Raw genomic sequence first — 22535 nt, forward strand, 5'->3', positions numbered from 1 at the left:
AGGCTGGCTGCCCTCGTGGTTCCTCAACCTTGGGAGGAGCGGATTGAGATGGATTAGGCTCCTCATTAAAGGTCTCCCAATGTTGTTTACTATGTGGCAAGTTTCTGGAAGGAGATGCAACGAGAGGATCCAGTGGTTCTTTAGGCGGCGGCTCTTTGGGGAGAAACTTGGAGCCCCCTTTGGGAGGTCCTGGAGAGAAGCAGGCCTTAAGGGTGGAGAACGTAGGGCAGACTCCTAATGGGGGACCCTCACCTAAACTGATTTCCCTCTTAAACTGTCCCAGGCTTTTTCTGCCTGTATATCAGACCACTCAAGGCTACTACTCTTCAGCATGACTCTAAGAGCTGAGAGCACAGGGTCACCATGTGTGGTGTGTGTTTGCCCCATATTTTCTTTAGTAGATCCTGTAGTAGCAAGATTTTTTGTTTTACATAGTAAATCCTCCTCTTCATCTGAACTATCCTCACACCCAGTTTCATTTTCCTTGTCTGTCTCTGATCTTATTGACGCCCTTTCTGATGCTTTAGACCTTTCCTCTTTTATTTCCTCCAAAACCTCTTCCCCTTGTTTTATGGCCTCTCTGCATTTGGTATTAGGAGTATCTAAACACCCTCTAACTAACATCCATATGGCCATGGGTCCCAGGGTTAATGGTTTTACTCTCTCTGTCACTCTCAAATCCTCCCCTAGAAGCTCCCATTGAGGGATATTCAGTAATCCCTCATCCAAGAACCATGGCGCAATATCTTCCACTGTGCATAAAAAGTTTCGGGCTGTTTTAGTTTTAAGAGGAATTCCATTGGCCCGGAGCAAATCCCTTAAGGGACCTTCCATGTGCATTTGTGACATTTCAGTGCCCATACCCATATTTCTCTATTAAACTAACAGAATGCAAAGCACTTTAACTAGCAAAACAAAAGCAAAAACACTTACAAACACTCAATCTCCGTCGCTTATCCCGCGAACTTTAACTCGACGCTTATCCAGTGAAATTTAACTCATTGCTTATCCTGCGAACTTTAACCTGGCCAGACTGTACTTTACTTTCTCTGTATTTACCTGATCAGTTCCTTCTTTGTAACTCGAGATCCCAGGTTTCGGCACCACCTATGATTGCCCACCGCCCGCGGGGAAAATCACAACACGTACGCTCTTCTTGATCACAGGAACCAAAAGGGCTTTATTCCACAAGTCTCAGACTTATATTGAGAACATCAGCCTATCAGAGAGTAGACTACCAGGAAAGTCAGCCTATCAAGGAATGGTCTCCAGGCAGATACCAGGATTGCCTCATGAACAACAAGTAACCACAGTTACTTCCTAAAACTTGTATATGAGTGTAGGTATGTCTGGCAAGCTGCCAGGTGCTATCTTAGAGATCAGGCCATGGTGTGGCTCTCAGGCCCTCAGAGCCTGCCCCTGACAACAGCTATGTATGAAACAATAGAGTAGTTCATCAGTCAGCAGTTCTGCAAGAATCTAGATGAGAAGTGGTGATGAGTGTGAGTTTTCTCCAAGGTACATTTCTTTTCTCCTCTCCTTATCTTCCCTCATCTCCTTATACATGTTAGTGAATTGCTGTACCACACAAATGCATCACTAGCCAGTATCTTAGGGTTTTAGAGATTTTATCATCATGGTTCCCAGCCTTATCTCTGTCATTCCAAGTATAATTCCTGACCATGGGGTATAAACTGTGTCTCACTTTGATTTTCCTAATTAGCTGTTTGGGTCTTGAAATGCCCAGTTGAGCAGAAAATCTTTTTACTCTCCCCTGAAAATCAGCTCTTCCACCATCTTTTAATTTCTTGAGGACCTGAGGATTTTCTTAAAGTCTAAGGGGTGTGGAGAGGATGTTTAAAATGCTTTTGTTTCTGTCAAATCTCTTGCTGCTATGGTGCACTGCAGTCTGGTGATGATTACATTTTACTACAAAATGCCCTTATTCATTCCAGTCGCTGAGTATCCATGATAATACACACTTAAACTTAAAAGTTACAGAAATATTTTAAGTTAGGGTTCAACCCTTATTTATGAAAGAAGTCCTTAATATTAAGAGAAATTATTTGTGCAAGAAAAAAGAGCTATTGTTTACAGGGACATGACATTTTCTGAGTTCAAGCTATTATCATTTAATATACTTACCTTATTGCCCTCAATGCATGATCATTACATCTTACTTTCTTTTTTTTTTAATATAAGCTTGTGGGTGCAGTGGTATGTGTGTGTTCACCCCAGCTATTTGGGAGACTGCATGAGAATTGCTTGAAATCAGAAATCCAGACCAGCACAGACTTCATTGTGAAATCCCATCTCAAAAACAAATGAAAATAGAACAATTTACAAATAATTGTCAAGTTAACAAAATGTCTGGTCTTACAAATTTAAACTGCATATTATAAAGTCTGATATTATGCCTTTTAAAACATTTTTATGTACTGAATATGTTTTTTTGTTTTTCAAATCAATATTAAAATTCTAATTTTATTAATATTACAAACATAGTCATAGAGAATTAATTGGTCGATATATAAAAGCAGAAACTAAAAATTCTGAAAATATCAACCCAGGTGAGATTTCTGAAAGTGAATTTTTCTTGGTATTCATGGCTTATATCAAAACATAAGAGTGTGCTGTGTGCAGTGTCAACAATTATGTAATCTTGGCTGCTCAGGAGCCTGAGGCAGGATGATTGCAAGTTTAAAGCCTCAGAAACTTATTGAGGCCCTAAGCGACTCAGCAAGACACTACCTCAAAAGTTACAAAAGGACTGGGTTATCTTTCAGTGGTTCAGCTCCCCTGGGTTCAATTCCTGGTGTGAAAATAAGTAAATAGGAATAAGAATGTTTTCATGGCAAATGAGTGTGTGTGTACCTATTTATCTATCTATATATATACATATACATATATATTTTATATATGTATATGTATATATATATATTTTTACATATATATTTACATATATATTTTACATATATATTTACATATATATTTTACATTCATATTGTTCTTATTTACTTTTTTTTTGCGATACTGGGGATCGAACTCAGGGCTTTGTGCTTTCGAGGCAAGCACTCTACCAGCTGAGCTATCTCCCCAGCCCCTTATTTACTTTCTTAATGGTATAGAATTCATGATTATTTAACCAACTAATTGTAGGAAATTTATAATCTGAAATAATATTGTCTAAAGAAATTTATGTCAATTTAATTTTGGTTCCTGAAAACTTATTTATTTTTTGTATAAATAAAAAAAGTATTTCCAAATTATTATGTTGTGTTTCCTCTACCTGGAGCTGTTGTGTGTCACAACAACATTAGAATATTCTCTGATAATTGTTCCTACTGCAATTATTCTAGAAAAATTATTTTACACTTTATATTCCTGAATCTGCTAATAATATTGCTTTCTGTTCATTTGCAACTTTTAGTTAAAATTACAGTCATGGGACCAACTGTTTACTTTTAGGTATCAAATTTTGGAGAAATCCTATGGTTCTTGCTAGCATTTGAAAAGTACAAAGTATGGGACATTGGAATTCTTAATTCATTAATTGCCTGTCAGAAATATAATTAGTATCTACTATAGAAAATTCTCCATATAGAGGCCCAGAGGAATACTCTGTAACAAAGAATCACAGTTGTACACATTTAATCTTTTATATTTTCTATTACTGATTAAATAAACATTTCATTGTCTTCTTTAATAGTGATTGGAAATTCTACAGATGACCCTTTATACTAGTAGGATTTCATATAATTTACAAGATAGTATGCTAAGTGATTAGAAAATGAAAATAAAAGGAATAAAGATTTTTTGAGTGTTCCAGTCTGTGATTAAAAATTATTCCTAACCCTTCTTTATTAAAGTCATCATGATGACTTTGAATGTGCCTGTGCTATTATAACCTGTTATTTACTAAGTAAGCAGCTATCATTAATAGAAGTTGACTCTTTGTCCCATGTTCCCATAATTAATAAGTGCCAGACCTGCACTTAGACTGTAAACTTGCCTGACTGACAACTCCATTGTATTCCTCCACTGTATATGTTGATGCCAGTGCAGAACTAGAATCAAGATGCAGAGATAGAGCATCAATTCAGAAAGGCAAAATCAGTTGTGTGTTAATTCTTATTCCTTATTTATCTGAGCAGCCTGCTTATAGAGTTTTAGGAAAAATCTCACAGAGTTATGGTCACACATTTTCTTCATAAAAAAGATCAGGCTAGTTCTGTAGAGGAATTATTTTACTTGAAGTCAAGAATACCTTTGTGTAGACCATGTTATATTAGATATATTAACCCTCTCTATAGAGATATATCTACTTTGCAATTTTCCAGTTTGGTTTCCTTCAATACCTACCTGCACATTGTGTTTTTAAGAGTTACATTTCCCTTCAGGCTACTATTTATATTTAGTTTGATGAAGAAATTTTTCCTTTATACAATTTTTTCTTTTTCTATGATTAAAATATTTTCTTGAATTTTTATGTTTACTTTCTGTTGTGCTCTCTTGCTGTTTCTTTTTTATTCTGTCAATTGAATATTCTTTTCTTCTATTGACTAAATATAAATCTCAGCAAATTTCAGAATTTTAAGAAATTTTAATGACTAATCAGTGTACCCACTCATCCTCCAATATGTGTTTGACATGCTGGCCAAATGATGGTCATGATGGTGAGCCTGAATTATAGGTATTAAAGGGAATTTTCTGAGTTTTAAAAGGGGTAGTAATGAGATTTGAACTGAGGTTCCTCAATTCTAAACTCAGTGCTTCTCCTGATTATCACTGTGTAGTGAATGTGTTTACCACAGACATAACAGGGAGGAGTGACTGTAAAAATTAACTGAAGTGGGTAAGAATGGGATTACTAAGTGAGCCCAGTAGTAGAGTATCAGAGTGAAACTAACCAAGGGAAGGGCAAGACTGAGGAAGAACATCACTGAATTGGATAGAAATAAGGGTTATATAAAATAGACCAAAACCTTGGAGTTCATGACCAGTTTGATTAACACAAAACAGATATTCAGGACATAGAGTATGGGATGCTCTCTAGAAAGGTATATTAAAATAGAATTTGAAAGAAGTTCTGATAGTCCCATTACACTCTTATTTTTTTTAATTGGAATAAGTGACAAAATTCAAATTTCTGTTGAAAAATATTAAAATAATTTGAGACACTGGGAAAAGTTTCCAGAGTTTACAGTGATGTGAGAGTGGCTTTAGAGACTAAAACACTAGGGATTAGAATCTGTGGAATACATGGATCTATAGTCTCTAGCAGGTGTCCATTCTTCTCCACTTCTTTTCCCAACTTACTGATGTCCTTCCCATGTATATGTATGGTAGATCATGGTAGATCATGGAGATAACTGATGGGCAAGTCATTGAAGAGGTTCAGTTCAGTAGTTGGTAATGTGTTTATGCTAAGACCTGTGATTGAAACCCAATTTAGCTTATTTTCCAGAATCAGAAACAAAAACAGAAAGAGCTCTGACTCTTGGTCCTTTGAGTGTAACCTTGTGTCAGGAATCTGCATCTTCATAGGATGTAGATTTAAAGATGGAGAGTTCCACTGACCCTGAAAATGAGAGACTGGGGAGTTGGATACCAGAGGAAGAATGATATTTCAATAATATTTAGGAAAACACAGGCACAATTACCAGTATTCTGCTTTTGTAGAAATCTTTCCTCTTGAGTATCTGATTACCTGTAAATGTAAGTGCTTGCTAGTTCATGTTCATGTGGATCTGAATAAAGTGAGACCTACACAGGTAAAAAGGTATTTTATGATTTATAATATTTCAGTGTGCCTGACAATAGTATTCCCAATAACAAAATATACTTGAACATTCAGTGTTTAATTTTTTTTAAGGTTTCATGAAACTCAATATACTGTTTGTGGGTAAAGTGAAGCAATAGGTTTATTTATTTTTTCTATTTTGATGGGTCCTGGAGATTGAACTCACGTGAAAAAACTAAGCCACATCCCCAGACTTATTTTATATTTTATTTAGAGACAGCATTTCCCTGAGTTGCTTAGGACCTTGCTTGTGCTGAGTTATTTTTATTTTTGTTTAGTTTTTGTTTTTCCTTTCTTTTTTTGTACTGAGGACTAAACCCAGGGATGCTTAAGCACTGAGACTTATCCTAAGCCTTTGTCTTATGTTCTGTTTTGAGATAGGGTGTTATCAAGTTGTAGAGGGTCTCACTAATTTGCTGAGACTGGTTTTAAACTTAAAATGCTCCTGCCTCAATTTCCCCATTTGCTGGGATTACAGGCAGGCATCACCACACTCTGCAAAATGGGGTATTATCTGTAGATGATATCCATGCTGAAAAACCAGTACCACAATTTTCAAGCTGGCTTACTTAGTCTGTGATCCATGAATAACCAAGAGAGAAGGCAGTCTGCATCTTGCTACCTTGTCTTGCATTATCAAATGTCTGTTCCACTTCAGGTAAAAAGAAAACATTATGACAGCTATAAATTGGAATTCAAGTTCAGTCTTCAAGAGGCAGTTTCTGAGAATAAACTGTTCTCAAGTTCTGCCAATATAGTAGCTTTCAGTGTGAAATGGAATTAAGAGTGTGTTCATTGAGGGGCTGGGTTGTGGCTCATTGTAGAGCACTTGTTTTTCATGTGAGACACTCAACACCACATATAGATAAATTAATTAATTAATTAATTAAAGGTCCACCAACAAAATGGGTATGTTCATTGACTATTTCATAGTTTGAAAAAGTTGAGGCAGAATTTTATAAAACAGCTTATATTTTAATCAAATCAGTCAAAAAATAGCATTTCATATAGGTGAATCCAAATTTTCACCACAGTTTATTGAGAAAACCTACCTACCCACTTTATTATACATTTTTTCTCTAAAGTCATCCCACTGAAACTGATCCAAATGGTGCCTGTCTTACATTGGATGAGCTCTACTATCAATCTCATTTAAAAGTAAAGTGATCTTTTGTGCAATTAATTTTCTTGCTCTTAATATTGAATTTTGAGATGTTAATACTTGAAACTTAGCAATGTTTCCCATTAGCAATGTGTTCCATTGAGTAGTTTAGTTGAGGGGGCGTGGAGGAAACATTGGGTTGGAAAATACATATGACAGTAAAACTGTATTAGGAGTGAATTTCTCAATGCAGAAGAAATAGGAAATTTGGTCAAGGATTTTTTGTTAGGTTTACATTAGTGTGAAATTTAAATCATACTTACATTACATTCTTTTTAACATTCATGTCCAAGTTATTTTTGGCAGAATCTTGGGATTTCCCTCATGCCTTTAATTTGAAATAAGTAAAGCACATTGCTTGCAGTTTTTTTTTTTTTTATTGGACCATTTATATTTTACTACCATACTTTTCTAGGAGAACTTTTTCAATATTTCTTTTCTTGGCTCCATTTTTATACTAAAATAATGTTAGAAATTAAGGAAATATAGAAATTTAGAATATGTATATTAATTTATATTAATTTATGGATTTGCCTCATCTATGTGAGTCACTGAGTCCAATCTTCACCATCACATAAAACTAAGTAAATAATAAACTATGAAAATACAATAAAATTATAAAATATTTGCATTTAAAAGGGATTTCACCATGCTTTTGACTGTTTCCCCTAAGAGTATATTTAAAACTCTTAATTTAATTGAAGATAGATGTCATGTGCAAAATAATAACAAATTCTAGAAGCAGAGCCTCTCATTAACCATATGATGATGTTAGTTTCATAATTTTTTGTATCATAGTGTCTGAAAATATCAAAACCCTTATATCACACTCTGAGATCCCAAAATTTTAAAACTTATTTGCTTAGTTATGTAACTATTCACTTTATAGCTTTTGATTTTTAATCAGCTTTTCAAAGTTCACAAATATATTTTCATATTTTCTGGAGTAGCTACAATAAGATTTCAAATGTAAAAAACTTCTTAATTTTTTGAAAATGAATAAATTTGTAGAAAAAATGCTATATAATAAAGTGTTCTATATAACATACATGAAATGACTGTTAACTCTACTGAATTTTAAAAATTATCCCTTAAGTTTGTATTCACCTTTGATTTCTGGGATATATAAGTTCAGGTGAGTTTTCTTGAGTTGGTGCCATAAAAAGAAGCAAACAGGTTAGAGAAATGCCATAAATATAAAAGTAGGAACCAGAATATCATCCAAGCATCCTCTAATCATGAAGCATGTATTTAAGATGAAAGTTTGTTTATTTTTTTAAATGATTTACTCCATGACTCAATATTTCCTTGCAGAAAACATTTCTCCAATGTCTGTTCTTTGAGCCATCTCTGTCACCATTCTTTAGTAATTTAGTAAATCTTTTCTTTTAGTAACTGTGTGTGGTTTCCACTCACTGACCCCTCAAGATTGTGGCATTCTTCTTCTCTTTCTTGGAAAGATTAACATTTATATTTACATTTATTGTTAGCTATTTGGCACATAGGATGGACAGAGCTTATACTCTGTGAGATTCCAATCAATATTATTTATAAGGTACTCTTAAAGCTCAGGTCTCATGTTTTCACCTCATGAGATAATTTGTGCCAATAAAAGTCACAAAAGCTCATTCAAAATATCACATTTAAATTTCTAATTTTTTAAAAGCACACTAAACTACACATGACTATAATTTATCCTAGGTAATTTGGATTAATAAAATAGCTTTATGAATGTCAGTATTTGTGAAATTATCTTGGAGGTTAGGGGAGTAACCTTTCAGTAACATTTCTCTCTTATCTCTAATCATTCTCACCCCCATGAGAAGACATAGCTTAGTAAGTTAAAGAATTGAAGTTTGGATTTATACTGGAATGGCTAAGCAATGTGTTCCCTTTCTTTTTGTATCCCACAGTAAAGGAAACTATTATGATAACTTTTCATATTTAGTGCATTTACTCCTAAATATTTTTTCCTTCTTAGAATGTCCCCAAAGAAGAAGGAAAATCACATCAATTTCTAATGAATCAAGGAAAGAGGGTAATCTATTTGAAGAATACCTATTGCTGGACTACTCATTGATTTGAAATTATGGAGAATTTTCATATACTATCTGCTTTGTTTGTATTATTATAGAAGAAAACACTGACACTAGGGAACTAGAAGTCAGAACATTACCTGAAAACTGTAATGCTGATCATAAAAAGAAAAAGGTGGTTGAAACCACTCTGGTAGAACAGTGCAGCAGAAAGAGCAATCCACTTTTTTTCTTCACATTAGTTGGCCCAAAGTAAAATTTAAAAAAAAAATTATATTTTCTGTATTGTTTTTACATGACATCTCTCATATGCAAATAATGATGCCAAACAACCTAAATATAAGTTTAAGGCCTCAGGGTCCTAATAACAAGGATAGCAACAGTTGTGGTTTATGCATAGAATCAACATTTGTAGAATATGGTGGGAGTAGTAAATTCTGTAGTAAGTCATCATATAACAAGAATCAGAATACAATGCTAAAGTACAACTTGATTAATATAATTAGGAAGAATTTATGAAGGGAAAGATATACTTGGTCTTTGGTATGTTATGGTAAGTTCCTTCTCTTTCTAGTTCCTCAGGGCTTTGTAATGAAGGGCCATTGAATATTGTCAAAGACTTTTCCTGCATCTATTGAAATTATCTTATGATGTTGTCCTTGATTCTTTATCTGGTGTATTAATTGTATTAGTTTTCATAAATTGAACCATTCTTGCATCACTTGAATGAAACCAGCTGGTTAATGGTGTATGGTGTGTGTGTGTATGTGTTTGTGTGTGACCCCAGAGACTTAACCAAGGTGTACTCTACAACTGGCCATACCTCCAGCTCCTTTTGTTGTTCATTTTGAGCCCAGATCTCTAAATTGCCCAGGTTGACTGAAACTACAAATCACCTGAAACAAACTCCTGAATTTCTGGTAATGCAAATATACACCACTTTGTCCAGCAGTGTTTGTTGATTTTAATGTGATGTTGAGGATATTTTGCAAGTACTTTATAAAGATTTTTAGACTGCCACCCTCAAGGATATTGGCCTGTAGTTTTTTTTTTTTTTTTCCTTGTTGTGTCCTTATTTTGCTTTTCAATCGGGGTAATATTGACTTTGTAGAATTACTTTGGAAGTGTCTTTCCTTCTCTTTTACATATAATGGTGGGGCACTTGTATCAGTACTTCTTTGAATATCTGATAAAATTCAACCCTGTGTTCACCTCTGGTCCTGGAAGCTTTTTATTACTGCTTCAACATAATTGCCTGTTATTAGGTTGGATTGTTGCATTTCTTTGATTTATATTTGAGTTGTTTAGATTTATATCTACTACTTCATACATATATTCTAGGATTTCCATTTTTTACCATGTCAGTCTTCATAATGCTTATTGAAAAATAAGTTTTACAGATAATTCCTAGTAGTGTTCTGGATTTCAGTGATGTCTGTTTTAATACTTCTCTTCTGGTTTCTAAGTTTATTTATTTGTTACTTCTTTCTCTTTCCTTTCATTACCTTGGTTAGGGGTTTATCAATTTTGATTCCCTTTTCAAAAACAAACTCTATTCCTTTATTATGTTGTATTTTTCCTTTATTTTCTATTTTATAGTTTAAACTCTGATAATTAATATTTCTTTTATTTTACTGGTTCAAATTGATTTATTGTTGTTTTCATAATACCTTGGGTTGCAACATTAGTATTTTATTTGAAATCTCTCAGATTTTTTAAATGTAGGGAGTCATTTTTCTGAAGTTTCCTCTTACAACCACTTTTGCTAGATCAGGGGGGAGAGATGGGAAGGGAAGAGAAAAGGACTACTATGCAAATTTATGTATACAATATAAAGAATCCCACTATTATGTATGAAAATGCTTCAGTAAAAGAAAATAAAATACTGGGATAAAAGAACTGTTTTTATTGTATCACATAGATTCTGGGATGCTGTATCTCCATTCTCATTTTGTTCTGAGATTTTAAAAAATTTACCCCAACTTCATCAGTGATCCATGAACATGCAAATGTATTGTTCATTCTCCAAGTGTTCAGACAGATTTGTAGATTTTTATTGTGATTTATTATTTTTCTTAGTTCTTTATATATTTTAAATTTATTTTTATTGTACACAAATTGGATACATACTGTTTCTCTGTACATGAACTAAAGGCTTACCATTTGTGTAGACATACTTTTACATAGGATAATATTGTTTGATTCATTCTGTTATTTTTTCCTTCCCCCACCCCTCCCACCCCTCCTTTCCCTCTATACAATTCCTATTTCCTCCATTCTTACCTCCTTCCCACTTCCCACTATGTGTATCATCCACTGATCAGGGAGATAATTCATCCTTTGGATTTATGAGATTGGCTCATCTCACTTAGCATGGTATCCTCCAATTGCATACATTTCCACCAAATGCCATATTTTGATTATTCTTTATGGCTGAGTAATATTCCATTGTGTGTGTGTGTGTGTGTGTGTGTGTGTGTGTGTGTGTGTATAAGTTTCTTTTTCCATTCATCAATTGAAGGGACATCTAGGTTGGTTCCACAATCTGGGTATTGGGAATTCAGCAGCTATGAACATTGATGTGGCTGCAATCTCTGTAGTATGCTGATTTTAAGTCCTTTGGGTTTAGGCCAAGGAGAATGATAGCTGGGTCAAATGGTGGTTCCATTACAAGTTTTCTAAGGAATCTCCACATTGCTTTCCAGAGAGACTGCACTAATTTGCAGCTGCACCAGCAATGTATGAGTGTAAATTTTTCCCCACATCCTCACCAACAACTGTTGTTGCTTGTATTCTTGATAATCGTCATTCTAATTGGGGTGAGATGGACTCTTAGGGTGGTTTTGATTTGCATTTCTCTTTTTACTAGAGATGTTGAACATTTTTTCATATGTTTGTTGATTGCTTGTAGATTTTATTCTGTGAAGTGTCTGTACATTTCCTTAGCCCATTTGTTAATTGGGTTATTTGTATTCTTGGTGTAGAGTTTTTTGAGTTCTTTATATAGTCTGGAAATTAGTGCTCTATCTGAAGTATGAGTGGCAAAGATTTTCTCCCACTCTGTAGGCTCTTTCTTCACGTTGCTGATGGTTTCCTTTGCTGAGAGTATGCTTTTTAGTTTGAATCTATCCCAGTTACTGATTCTTGCTTTTATTTCTTGTGCTATGGGAGTCCTGTTGAGGAAGTTTAATCCTAAACCAACATGTTGAAGTATTGAACATAACTTTTCTTCTATAATATGCAGGGTGAATGTTCTGATTTCAAGGTCCTTGATCCATTTTGAATTGAGTTTTGTGCATGGTGAAAGATAGGGGTTTAATTTCATTTTGCTGCATATGGATTTCTAATTTTCCCAGCACCATTTTCTGAAGGGGCTGTTTTTTCTTCATTGCATATTTTTTGCACCATTGTCTAGTATGAGAATATTGTATTTATTTGGGTTTGTGTTCATGTCTTCTATTCTGAACCTTTGATCTACCTGTCTATTTTGGTACAAATAACATGACATTTTTTTTTACTATTGCTTTGTAGTTAGTTGACTACAAAGTTCTTGTACTGTGATACCCCTTGCTTAACTTTTCCTGTGAAGGATTGCTTTAGTTTTTCTGGGTTTCCTATTCTTCCAGATGAATTTCATGATTTCTTGCTCTATTTCTGTAAGGTACGTCACTGGGATTTTAATAGAATTGCATTAAATCTGTATAGCACTTTTCATAGTATGACCATTTTGACAATATTAATTCTGCCTATCCAAGAACTTGAAAGATCTTTCCATCTTCTAAGTTTTTTTTTTTTAAATTTCTTTCTTTAGTGTTCTGTAGTTCTCATTGTAGAGGTCTTTCACTTCTTTTTTTAGATTGATTCCCAAGTATTTTATTTTTTTAAGGCTATTGTGAGAGGGGTAGTTTTTCTAATTTCTCTTTCCAAAGATTCATCACTTATGTATAAAAATGCATTAGATTTATGAGCATTGATCTCATATCCTGCTACTTTACTGAATTCACTCATGAGTTCTAAAAGTTTTCTGGTGGAATTTCCTGGTTCCTCTAAGTATAATCATGTCATAAACAAATAGGGATACTTTGAGTTCCTCTTTTCCTATTCATATCCCTTTAATTTCTTTGGTCTGTCTAATTGCTCTGGCTAGAGTTTCAAGGATGATGTTGAATAGAAGTGGTGAAAGAAACCATCCCTTTCTTGTCCAGATTTTAGAGGGAATGCTTTCAGTTTTTCCCCAGTTAGAATGATATTAGCCACGGGCTAAGCATAGACAGCCTTCACATTGTTAAGGAATGTACCCACTATCCCTATTTTTTTCTAGCGTTTTGAGCATAAGGGGTGTTGTGTTTTATCAAATGCTTTTTCTGCATCTATCACAATATTCATGTGATTCTTGACTTTAAGTTTGTTGATATGGTGAAACACATTTATTGATTTTCAAATGTTGTACCAACCTTGCATCCCTGGGATAAAACTCACTTGATCGTGATTCACTATCTTTTTAATATATTTTTGTATGTGATTTCCTAAAACTTTGTTGAGAATTTTTGAGTCGATGTTCATTAAGGATATTGGTCTGAAATTTTCTTTCCTTGATGTGCCTCTGTCTGGTTTAGGTGTCAGGGTAATATTGACTTCATAGAATGAGCTTGTAGAGTTCCCTCCTCTTCTATTTCATGGAATACTTTGAGAAGCATTGAAATGAGCTCTTCTTTAAAGGTTTTGTAGAACTCGGCTGAGAACCCATCTGGTCCTGGACTCTTCTTTGTTGGTAGACTTTTGATGACTTCTTCTGTTTCATTACTTGAAATTGGTTTATTTAAATTGTGTATCTCCTCCTGATTCAGTTTAGATAATTCATATGTCTCTAGATACCTATTGATATCTTCAAGATTTTCTATTTTGTTGGAGTAGAGATTTTCAAAATATCTTCTAATTAGGTTTTGTATTTCACTCGTGTCTGTCATGATATTTCCTTGTTCATTCTGAATTTTAGTAATTTGAGTTTTCGTCTCCTTCTCTTTGTTAGTGTGCCTAAGGTTTTATCAATTTTGTTTATTTTTTCCAAGAACCAACTATTTATTTTGTCAATTTTTTAGATGTTTCTTTTTTTCAATTTCATTGATTTTAACTATTTCCTGTCTTCACTACTTTTAGTGTTGCTCTGTTCTTCCTTTTCTAGGGCTTTGAGCCGTAATGTTAGGTCATTTATTTGTGCATTTTTTCTTTTTTTTTTTTTTTTTGAATGCGGTCCATGAAATAAATTTTCCTCTATGTACTGCTTTTATAGTGTCCCAGAGATTTTGATATGATATTTCTTTGTTCTCATTTAACTCTAAGATTTTTTAAAATTTCCTTCCTGATATCTTCTGCAATCCATTCATCATACAATAGCATATTATTTAATCTCCAGGTGTTGGAGTAGTTTCTGTTTTTTACTCTGTCATTTATTTCTAATTTCAATCCATTATGATCTGATAGAATACAAGGTAATATTCCTATCTTCTTTTATTTGCTAACATTAGCTTTGTGGCATAATATATTGTCTATTTTAGAGAAGGAATCTATGTGCTGCTGAGAAGAAAGTGTATTCACTCTTTGTTGAATGGCATATTCTATATATGTCTGTTAAATCTAAATTATTGATTGTGTTATTGAGATCTATGGCTTCTTTCTTCAATTTTTGTTTGGAAGATCTGTCCAGTGGTGAGAGACGTATGGTAATATCACCTAGTAGTATTGTGTTGTGGTCTATTTGTTTTCTGAAACTGAGAAGGATTTGTTTTACATACATGGATAAGCTACTGTTTGGGGATCAGATATTTATGATTGCTATGTCTTGCTGATTTATGCTTCCCTTAAGCTGTATGAAATGTCCTTCTTTATCCCTTCTGACTTGGTTTGGCTTGAAGTCCACATTATCTGAAATGAGGTTGGATACCCTGACTGTTTTGCTGAGTCCATGTGCATGGTATGTTTTTCCCCATCCTTTCACCTTTAGTCTCTGGGTATCTCTTTCTGTGAGGTGAGTCTCTTGCAGGAAACATATTGTTGGATCTTTCTTCTAACTTCAATCTGCCAGTCTATGTCTTTTGATTGATGAGTTCAGGCCATTAACATACAGGGTTATTATTGAGATAGGATTTGTATTCCTGGTAATTTGGCTCAAATTTTAGAGAACTTTGTTTGTCCTTTATTGACTATTCCTTTAAGATAGTTCCTCCCTTTGCTGATTTGCATCATTGTTTTTCATCTCTTCCTCATGGAATATTTTGCTGAGAATGTTCTGTAATGCTCACTTTCCTTTTGTAAATTCTTTTAGCTTTTGTTTATCATGGAAGGATTTTATTTCATCGTCAAATTTGAAGGTAAGTTTTGCTGGGTATAAGATTCTTGGTTGGCATCTGTTTTCTTTCATGACTTGAAAAATGTTACAGGCCCTTCTAGCTTTTAAGGTCTGGATTAAAAAATCTGCTGTTATCCATTTGGTTTCCACCTGAATGTAATTTAGTTCTTTTCTTTTGCAGCCTTTAAAATTCTGTCTTTATTTTGTATGTTAGGTATTTTCATTATAATGTGACTTGGTGTGGGTCCATTGTAATTTTGTGCATTTGGAGTCCTATAAACCTCTTGTACTTGATTTTCCATTTCATTCTTCAGAGTTTGAAAATTTTCTTATATTATTACATTGAATAGATTGCTCATTCCTTTGGTTTGTTTCTCTAAGCCTTCCTCAATCCCAATAATTCTTAAATTTGGCCTTTTCTTGATATCCAATAATTCTTGTAGATTCTGTTCAGGATTTCTTACCATCTTCTCTGTTTGGTAAACTTTGTTTCCAAGATTAAATATTTTGTCTTCAATATCTGAGGTTCTTTCTTCCAGGTGTTCTATCCTATTGGTTATGCTTTCTGTAGAGTTCTTAATTTGGTTTATTGTTTCCTTCATTTCAAAGATTTCTGTTTGGTTTTTTTTCAATATCTCTAACTCTTTATTGAAATGATCTTTTGCTTCCTGTATTTGCTCTTTTACCTGTCAATTGGTGCCATCATTCAATGCCTGCATTTGCTCTTTCATCTCATCATTTGCTTTGCTGATCATTTTAATTATGTACATTCTGATCTCCCTTACTGACATTTCTTCTGCCATGCTGTCATTGGATTTTATTGATGTAACATCTAGAATTTTGGGGGGCATTTTCTTCCCTCATTTTCTCATATTGTTCAGGTATCAGTGGATCGCTGAGATATTGCAGATTTCCTCTATTGACTTATAGTGTCTGTGAATATTCCTTGTATATCACCTCTTAACCTTCAGTAGTCTGAAGTCTTGGATGAAGTTGATAATGCAGTGCACAACAAAGTAGCTGCCTCTCTAGGTGGCCTTCAGGTGGGGTATATTCCCTGCTAGTGGGAAGAGGTGACTCCACTTGTTTACCAATGGTTATCCAAAGGGGTACTAGGCTGCTGGCAGAGGCAAGGCCAGTTTGGGCCTGTGTCTCTGGTTTTACCATCCTTGTGGGAAAATCTTGTCCAGCAGGGAAGACTCACCTGTTGGGGATGTCTCGCTGGTCAGCTCCCCTCCTAGAATTTCCCTTCAATCCACAACTACTGCCTGGGTTGGGCAGCCTTCCTCTGCAATGTCCCCAAGGTCCCATATTGCCTCCTGGGTCTGGGAGCCTCGTCCTGCACTGACGAATCTCCTTAGGCTGCCCCTCCTCAGAGAAGATCCCACAGTCCTGGAAACTTCGCTCTGCCCCTAAGCATCTCTCTGCAGCTCCTCTACCAAGAAGCCATCTAGGTCCTATTACCGTGCTCTGCACCTAATCATCTGACTGTGTGGCCCCTCCCCTGTGCAGTCACCTGGAGCCCTGGTGCAGTCGCTCTGAGTCTAAGCGACTCATTGTGTGCCTCCCCAAATTCATCAGTGATCCGTTGAACATGCAAATGTATTGTTCATGCTCCAAGAGATCATACAGTTTCTATAGGTTTTTATGAGGTTTAATTCTTCTTCTTAGTTCTTTATTGTTGTACATAAGATCACAGTTCATTTTCACATAATTATAAGCTTGGAATAAAACTTTCTCCAATTAAGTACCCAATATTTTCCCATTTTCATCCTCCCTCCTGATGTCAGCTTCCTCTAGTTCACATATCATTCTTCTGTTTGTTTATAGTTGTCTTATTTTGTGCTTTATGGGTATACATAAAGTTCAAAGTCACAGTGGTATTCTCACATGTGTACACAGTAAAGTTTGCTCAGATTCATTCCATCATTGCTCTCTGTGCTTTCCCTCCTCTCTCCAGTCCTAATTCATTTCCTCTACTCATCTGTTCTCTTTTTATTTTTCATAAAACTACCCATTTTTACCCTTTATTTTTGTCTTGCTTCTTCAAATGACAGAAAATATTCTTCAAATGATGGAAATCTTTTACATTCTAAGTCTCTTGTCTATTTTACCTAGTATGATATATTTTCCTTTTTCATTCATTTACTAAAAAGTGCCATGATATCATTCTCATTTATGACTAGAAAAACTTCACTATGGGGGCTGGGATTGTAGCTTGGTTGTAGAACACTTGCCTGGTGCTTGTGAGTAACTGGGTTTGATCTTCAGCACCATATTAAAAAAAATAAAGATATTGTGTTCATCTACAAATAAAAATATTTTTAAAAATAATATATACACACAAATCACATATATACCTCTATATACATATATGTATATGTGTGTGCATATATATATTTATATACATATATATATATATATAATTTGTTTATTAATCTGCTGATTGGTACCTAGACTGATTACATCACCTGGCTATGTTGAATTTTGCTGCTATATACATTATGTTTCTACCAATAAATAATATGCTTATTTTAGATCTTTTGAATATGTTTCAGTAACTGAGGTAGCTGGATCATACAGTGGTCCCATTACTATTGTTTTTGAAGTTTCTCTATAGTGCTTACCAGGGTAATGGTGCTAATTTGAAGTTCCATCAACAAAAGATGAGTGAACTTGAACTTTTCCTTGCATCTCTGTTAGCATTTACTTATAGTTGACATTTTAACTGGAGTACAATTTCAAAGTACTTTTCATTTGTAATTCCCTTACTGTTAGACTAGTTGAAATTTTTTTTCATATACTTATTGTCATTTGCATTTCTTTCTTAAAGAAGTATCTCTGTAGTTCTTTTGTCCATTTATTTCTTGGGTCATTTGTTACTTGGAGATAAGTCTTGTGAGATTTTTACATATTCTGAATGTTAATCCCATATTTGAGAATAAGGTGGCAAAAATCTTCCCCCATTCTGTAAGCTTACTTTCTACATTATAATTGTTTCCATTGGTGTGTAGAAGCTTTTTAATTTGATGCCATCCCAACTACTGATTCTTGGTTTTATTTGTTATGCTTTAGGTGTCTTGTTAAGGAAAATGATACTCAAGTGAACATGTTGAAGTATTCAGCTTTAATTTTCTTGTAGCAGTTGAAGCATTACTAGAATAATTCACTTTCAGTTGACTTATGTGAGGGGTAAGAGTTAGGGATCAAACTTCATTCATCTTTGTATGGATACATGGTTTTCCCAGGACTGTGTGTTGTTTTCTAATAGTTTTCCATTGTAATATGTTGAGTCTCATGATTGATTTTGCTTTTATTTTATTTGTTTCTGCATTTACTAAGTCTTGTTTTGTATTCTAATACTTGATATATTATAAAATTCCTTGTGTTACTGAAATCTAGGTATGTTCTTCTATTATCAGATGAAACATTCTGTAGACATCTGTTAAGTCATTCTGAATTCAATTTGAGGTACTTTATTGATATTTTATTCAGGTGACCTTTTCACTAATTATGTTGTATTAAAGTCACCTGCTCTTACATCATTGGGGCCTATCTGTCCCTACAGAATATGTAGTGTTTATTTTATAAAATTGGGTGCACTATCATTCAAGCATAAGTATTTACACCCATTTATCTTCTTTTTTGGTGTTTTCCATTATCAATATGTAGTTACCTTCTTTGTCACCTGAGGGTAATTGTTGCTTGAATTCATCAAGTATGAGAATAGCAACCCTTTCTTGCCTGTGGCTTTTGTTTGTATGGAATATTGTTTCTCATCTTTTCAGTTCTAGTATGTGAACACCTTTGGAAGTCAGCAGGGTTTCTTGCTGACAATATATATTTGGGTGTATTTTAGGCTATATGTTTTAAGTGGAGAATTAAAAATTAAGACATTTTGCATGTAGTGTTAAATAGTGAGGTGTGTGTTGCTTTTTAATATTGGATTCACTATTAATTCTCATCTGCTTATCTATAATTCTAGTAAAATGTATTATTTCCTATGCTGTCAAGATTGGTTTTGCTTTTCTTTTTGTTCACATCAGATTCCTCTGTGTATCTTCCACAATGTTTACTTACTTGTAATGAATTATTTCAGTTTATTCTTGTCTTCATTTTATTTCTGCTTTGATTCTGAACAATTACTTTGACTCAGATAGCAAGAAAGGTTGGCAATATTTCTGTTTTATCACTTGAAATGTGCTGCTGGCCTTTAGGATTATCCAGATGTATCAGCTTTTATAAGTGACTTGGGGCTTCTTTCCTGAATTTATACAAACAATGATTTGTTTCTGAATTTTTGGCATTTTCACTGAAGTATAATCTGGACAGATTCTGTATAGGCCACATCTATTTGGGTTTCAAAATGAATCCTGTGCCTGGATGTCCATTGTTCCCATAAGTACGGAACTCTTTAGTTATATGCTCCCTGAATGAGTTTTCTATGAAATTTGTCTCTATCTTCATTCCTTCCTCAAGGTCTGAGTCTTCCATTGGGTCTTTTGAACTTGTCCCAGAACTCATGTATATTTTTGTTTAATGTCTTTCATTCTTATTACTATACAGAAGTCTACTTCTTCCACATCATCAAGATTTAACATTCTTCCTTCTGATTGATACAGTAATTTGATGATATTTCCCATTCAGATATTTTTGAGTGAGTGAATTTATCATTTTCAGAGTTTCTTCAGGATCTCAATTTCCTTGTTAGAATGTACTTTCAAAATCTGTATTGAGTCCATTAACTTATTTCTTATTTTTCTTAGTTTCTCAATTATTTACAATCAATTATTTGAATTTGTGTACAGCATATCTTTCACAAAAATGTCTGTGGATTAAGTTCTCAGGGAACTAGAAACTTTGGTGGTTTCTTATTGCTTTGCTCTCTTGTGTTTTCTGTGTTAATATGCATAGGTTTGTCATGCACTTGAATAGAGTTCTTTCCCCTTCTTAATTATGGTCACATTATGTGAACCAATTTCTCTTTTGATATAACCTGATCATGGTTTATATTTCATTGTCAAAGACCTAAATCAGTGTGACAAAAGTTCCAGGATCACTCACTCATCCAAAATTCTTTAAGAACAAAGAACAACTACCAGTAGTAGCAAAATCTTAGAAGCAAAGCACATGTTTAACTTATAAAACATTAAAATAATCTCTGTAATGTTAATAACCAATGAGAAGTGATGAGTGATAATGTACAATGAACAAAACTTTAGCCACTAATGATTCCAAAATTAATATTAAAATATATAGGCAAATGTTGGCTGGGAATGGTGATGCACACCTGTTATCACAGTGGCTTTGAAGGCTGGGACAGAAGGACCATGAGTCTAAAGCCATCACAGCAATTTAGTGAGACCATAAACACTCAGCAAGACTGTCTGTAAATAAAATGTAAAAGGACTGAGGTTGTGGGTCAGTGGTTGAACACCTCTCAGTTACATTCCTGGCACCAAAATGTAAGTGGTGGAAGGGAAAAAGAAGGAGAAGGAGGATGAATACTACAAATGGAATATTGAGCAGATACACATGATAGAAAAGAAGACAAATGCAAAGAAAAATAAACAATGAAAAGAGCATAAGAAATAGAAAGGTAAAAACCTAAATGATAAGCAAAAAACATGGAAGACACTTAAAAATTGTAAGACCAAGAGGAGTATATGGTTTTCTCCTTCCTGATGTAACTAAAATGTCAACTACTTGTTTCCACAACTTCTAGTTGTACAATGTACCAGCTTGGGGAGGTTTCTGCAGAGTAATTATATTTCTACTTGTGTCTTCTCTATTCTTCCCCAAACAGGCCAATGCTTCATCTGAAGACTTTAATGTGAAAAACTCATCTCTTGCCTACCAGGAAGTGTTATGGAACACATACCAGCTGAAGAAGAGAAGGTAAAATTTATTTATTTGCAGAGGATATATGAGCTTATGGTATAAAATGTGTCAGCTTTCAAAGTGTCATTCTCTAGTTTTTAAGTTTAATTTATTTCAAACTGGAAAATTGGGTGTCACCTTAGTGATTAATAAACCTTTATGCACCTCATTATTGATGTTTATTTTGCCAGGGTATCTCTCTGAGTCTTCCTCAGAAGTGCATTGATCATTTATCTGGTGATGCATATCAAAGAGAAAAACATGGCATAACAGGACCTATAGAAGGTAAGAACCACATATTATAAAATAACATTGGCTATGTTTATTTAAAACATGGATACTAGTAGATTTAATAGTTGAAGAGTTAAACATAAGAAATATATAGAAAGGAAAAAGAGTGAAATGGTAATAAGTGGCATATCTTATTAAGTTTCAGTAACAGATTAAATTAGAATGTCAATAAAGTAGTTGAATTCCATTTCAGGATCTGCTTAGTGTGGAGGTCCTCTCTGCCATGTCCCATGTGGATGAGGAAAGGTTTAACTGGTGGAGGAGGATGTTGACTGTTTTTCAGTGTATTTCCCAAAAGCTTATGTACTCAAGAAACACACAAGAGACAATAATCTTTTTAAATGAGAGGAGACATAATGGGCCTGGTCTTACAATCGCTATCCTCTAACTACTCATCCAACTCTCTTTTATTTTTAATTCACAGGTAAAGGGGGTTAAAACATGGAGGAGCTTCTTCTGTGATCAAAAAGATAGAGTACAGTTAGGGAAACCATCCCCTTAGGGGAGATATTCCAGAAGGAGACAGGGAACCACTGGCATGCAGCACCACATGCTTCCTGGTAATCTAGGACAGACCTTTTCGCCTGTTAGTTCCTGGAATCAGGTCCCTGCATCCCATGGCTCAGCCTAGTCTGATTTTGCTAAATAAGGATTGCTTCCCATAGCTTATATCAGAGGAAAGTTGGTAAATAAAAAAGTGGAGAGAAGAAGAGAGAACAAAGAATAAGAAAACTAAAGTAAAACAGACAACAAAAGAAAGCAAAAGAAGTGGGCATACATTGTGAAGGGAAGTAAACTCAGATTAAACATTAGAAAGTGGAAGAGCAGAGCATTAGAAAAAATTGTGAGTTTTCTGTAACAACACAGGTATGAGAGACAGAGTAAAATTTTCCAACAGTTCTTTTCTTTATCAACAATGGAAAGTAATTAAAAAATGCATACCACATCATGCAGTGATATATTTGGTTTGCCATAAATAAACATAAACACAGTGATCCATAGATCACCATCATAGAT

General features: G+C 34.2%; 1 pseudogene; it reads left to right on the forward strand.

Annotated features, from left to right (window-relative positions):
• Positions 1-22535, forward strand: part of LOC124975413 (chromodomain-helicase-DNA-binding protein 1-like) — a 97781-nt pseudogene that overhangs the window by 71975 nt on the left and 3271 nt on the right.

The sequence above is a fragment of the Sciurus carolinensis genome, unplaced genomic scaffold (genome assembly GCF_902686445.1).
Source record: "Sciurus carolinensis unplaced genomic scaffold, mSciCar1.2, whole genome shotgun sequence".
Lineage (NCBI taxonomy): Eukaryota > Metazoa > Chordata > Mammalia > Rodentia > Sciuridae > Sciurus > Sciurus carolinensis.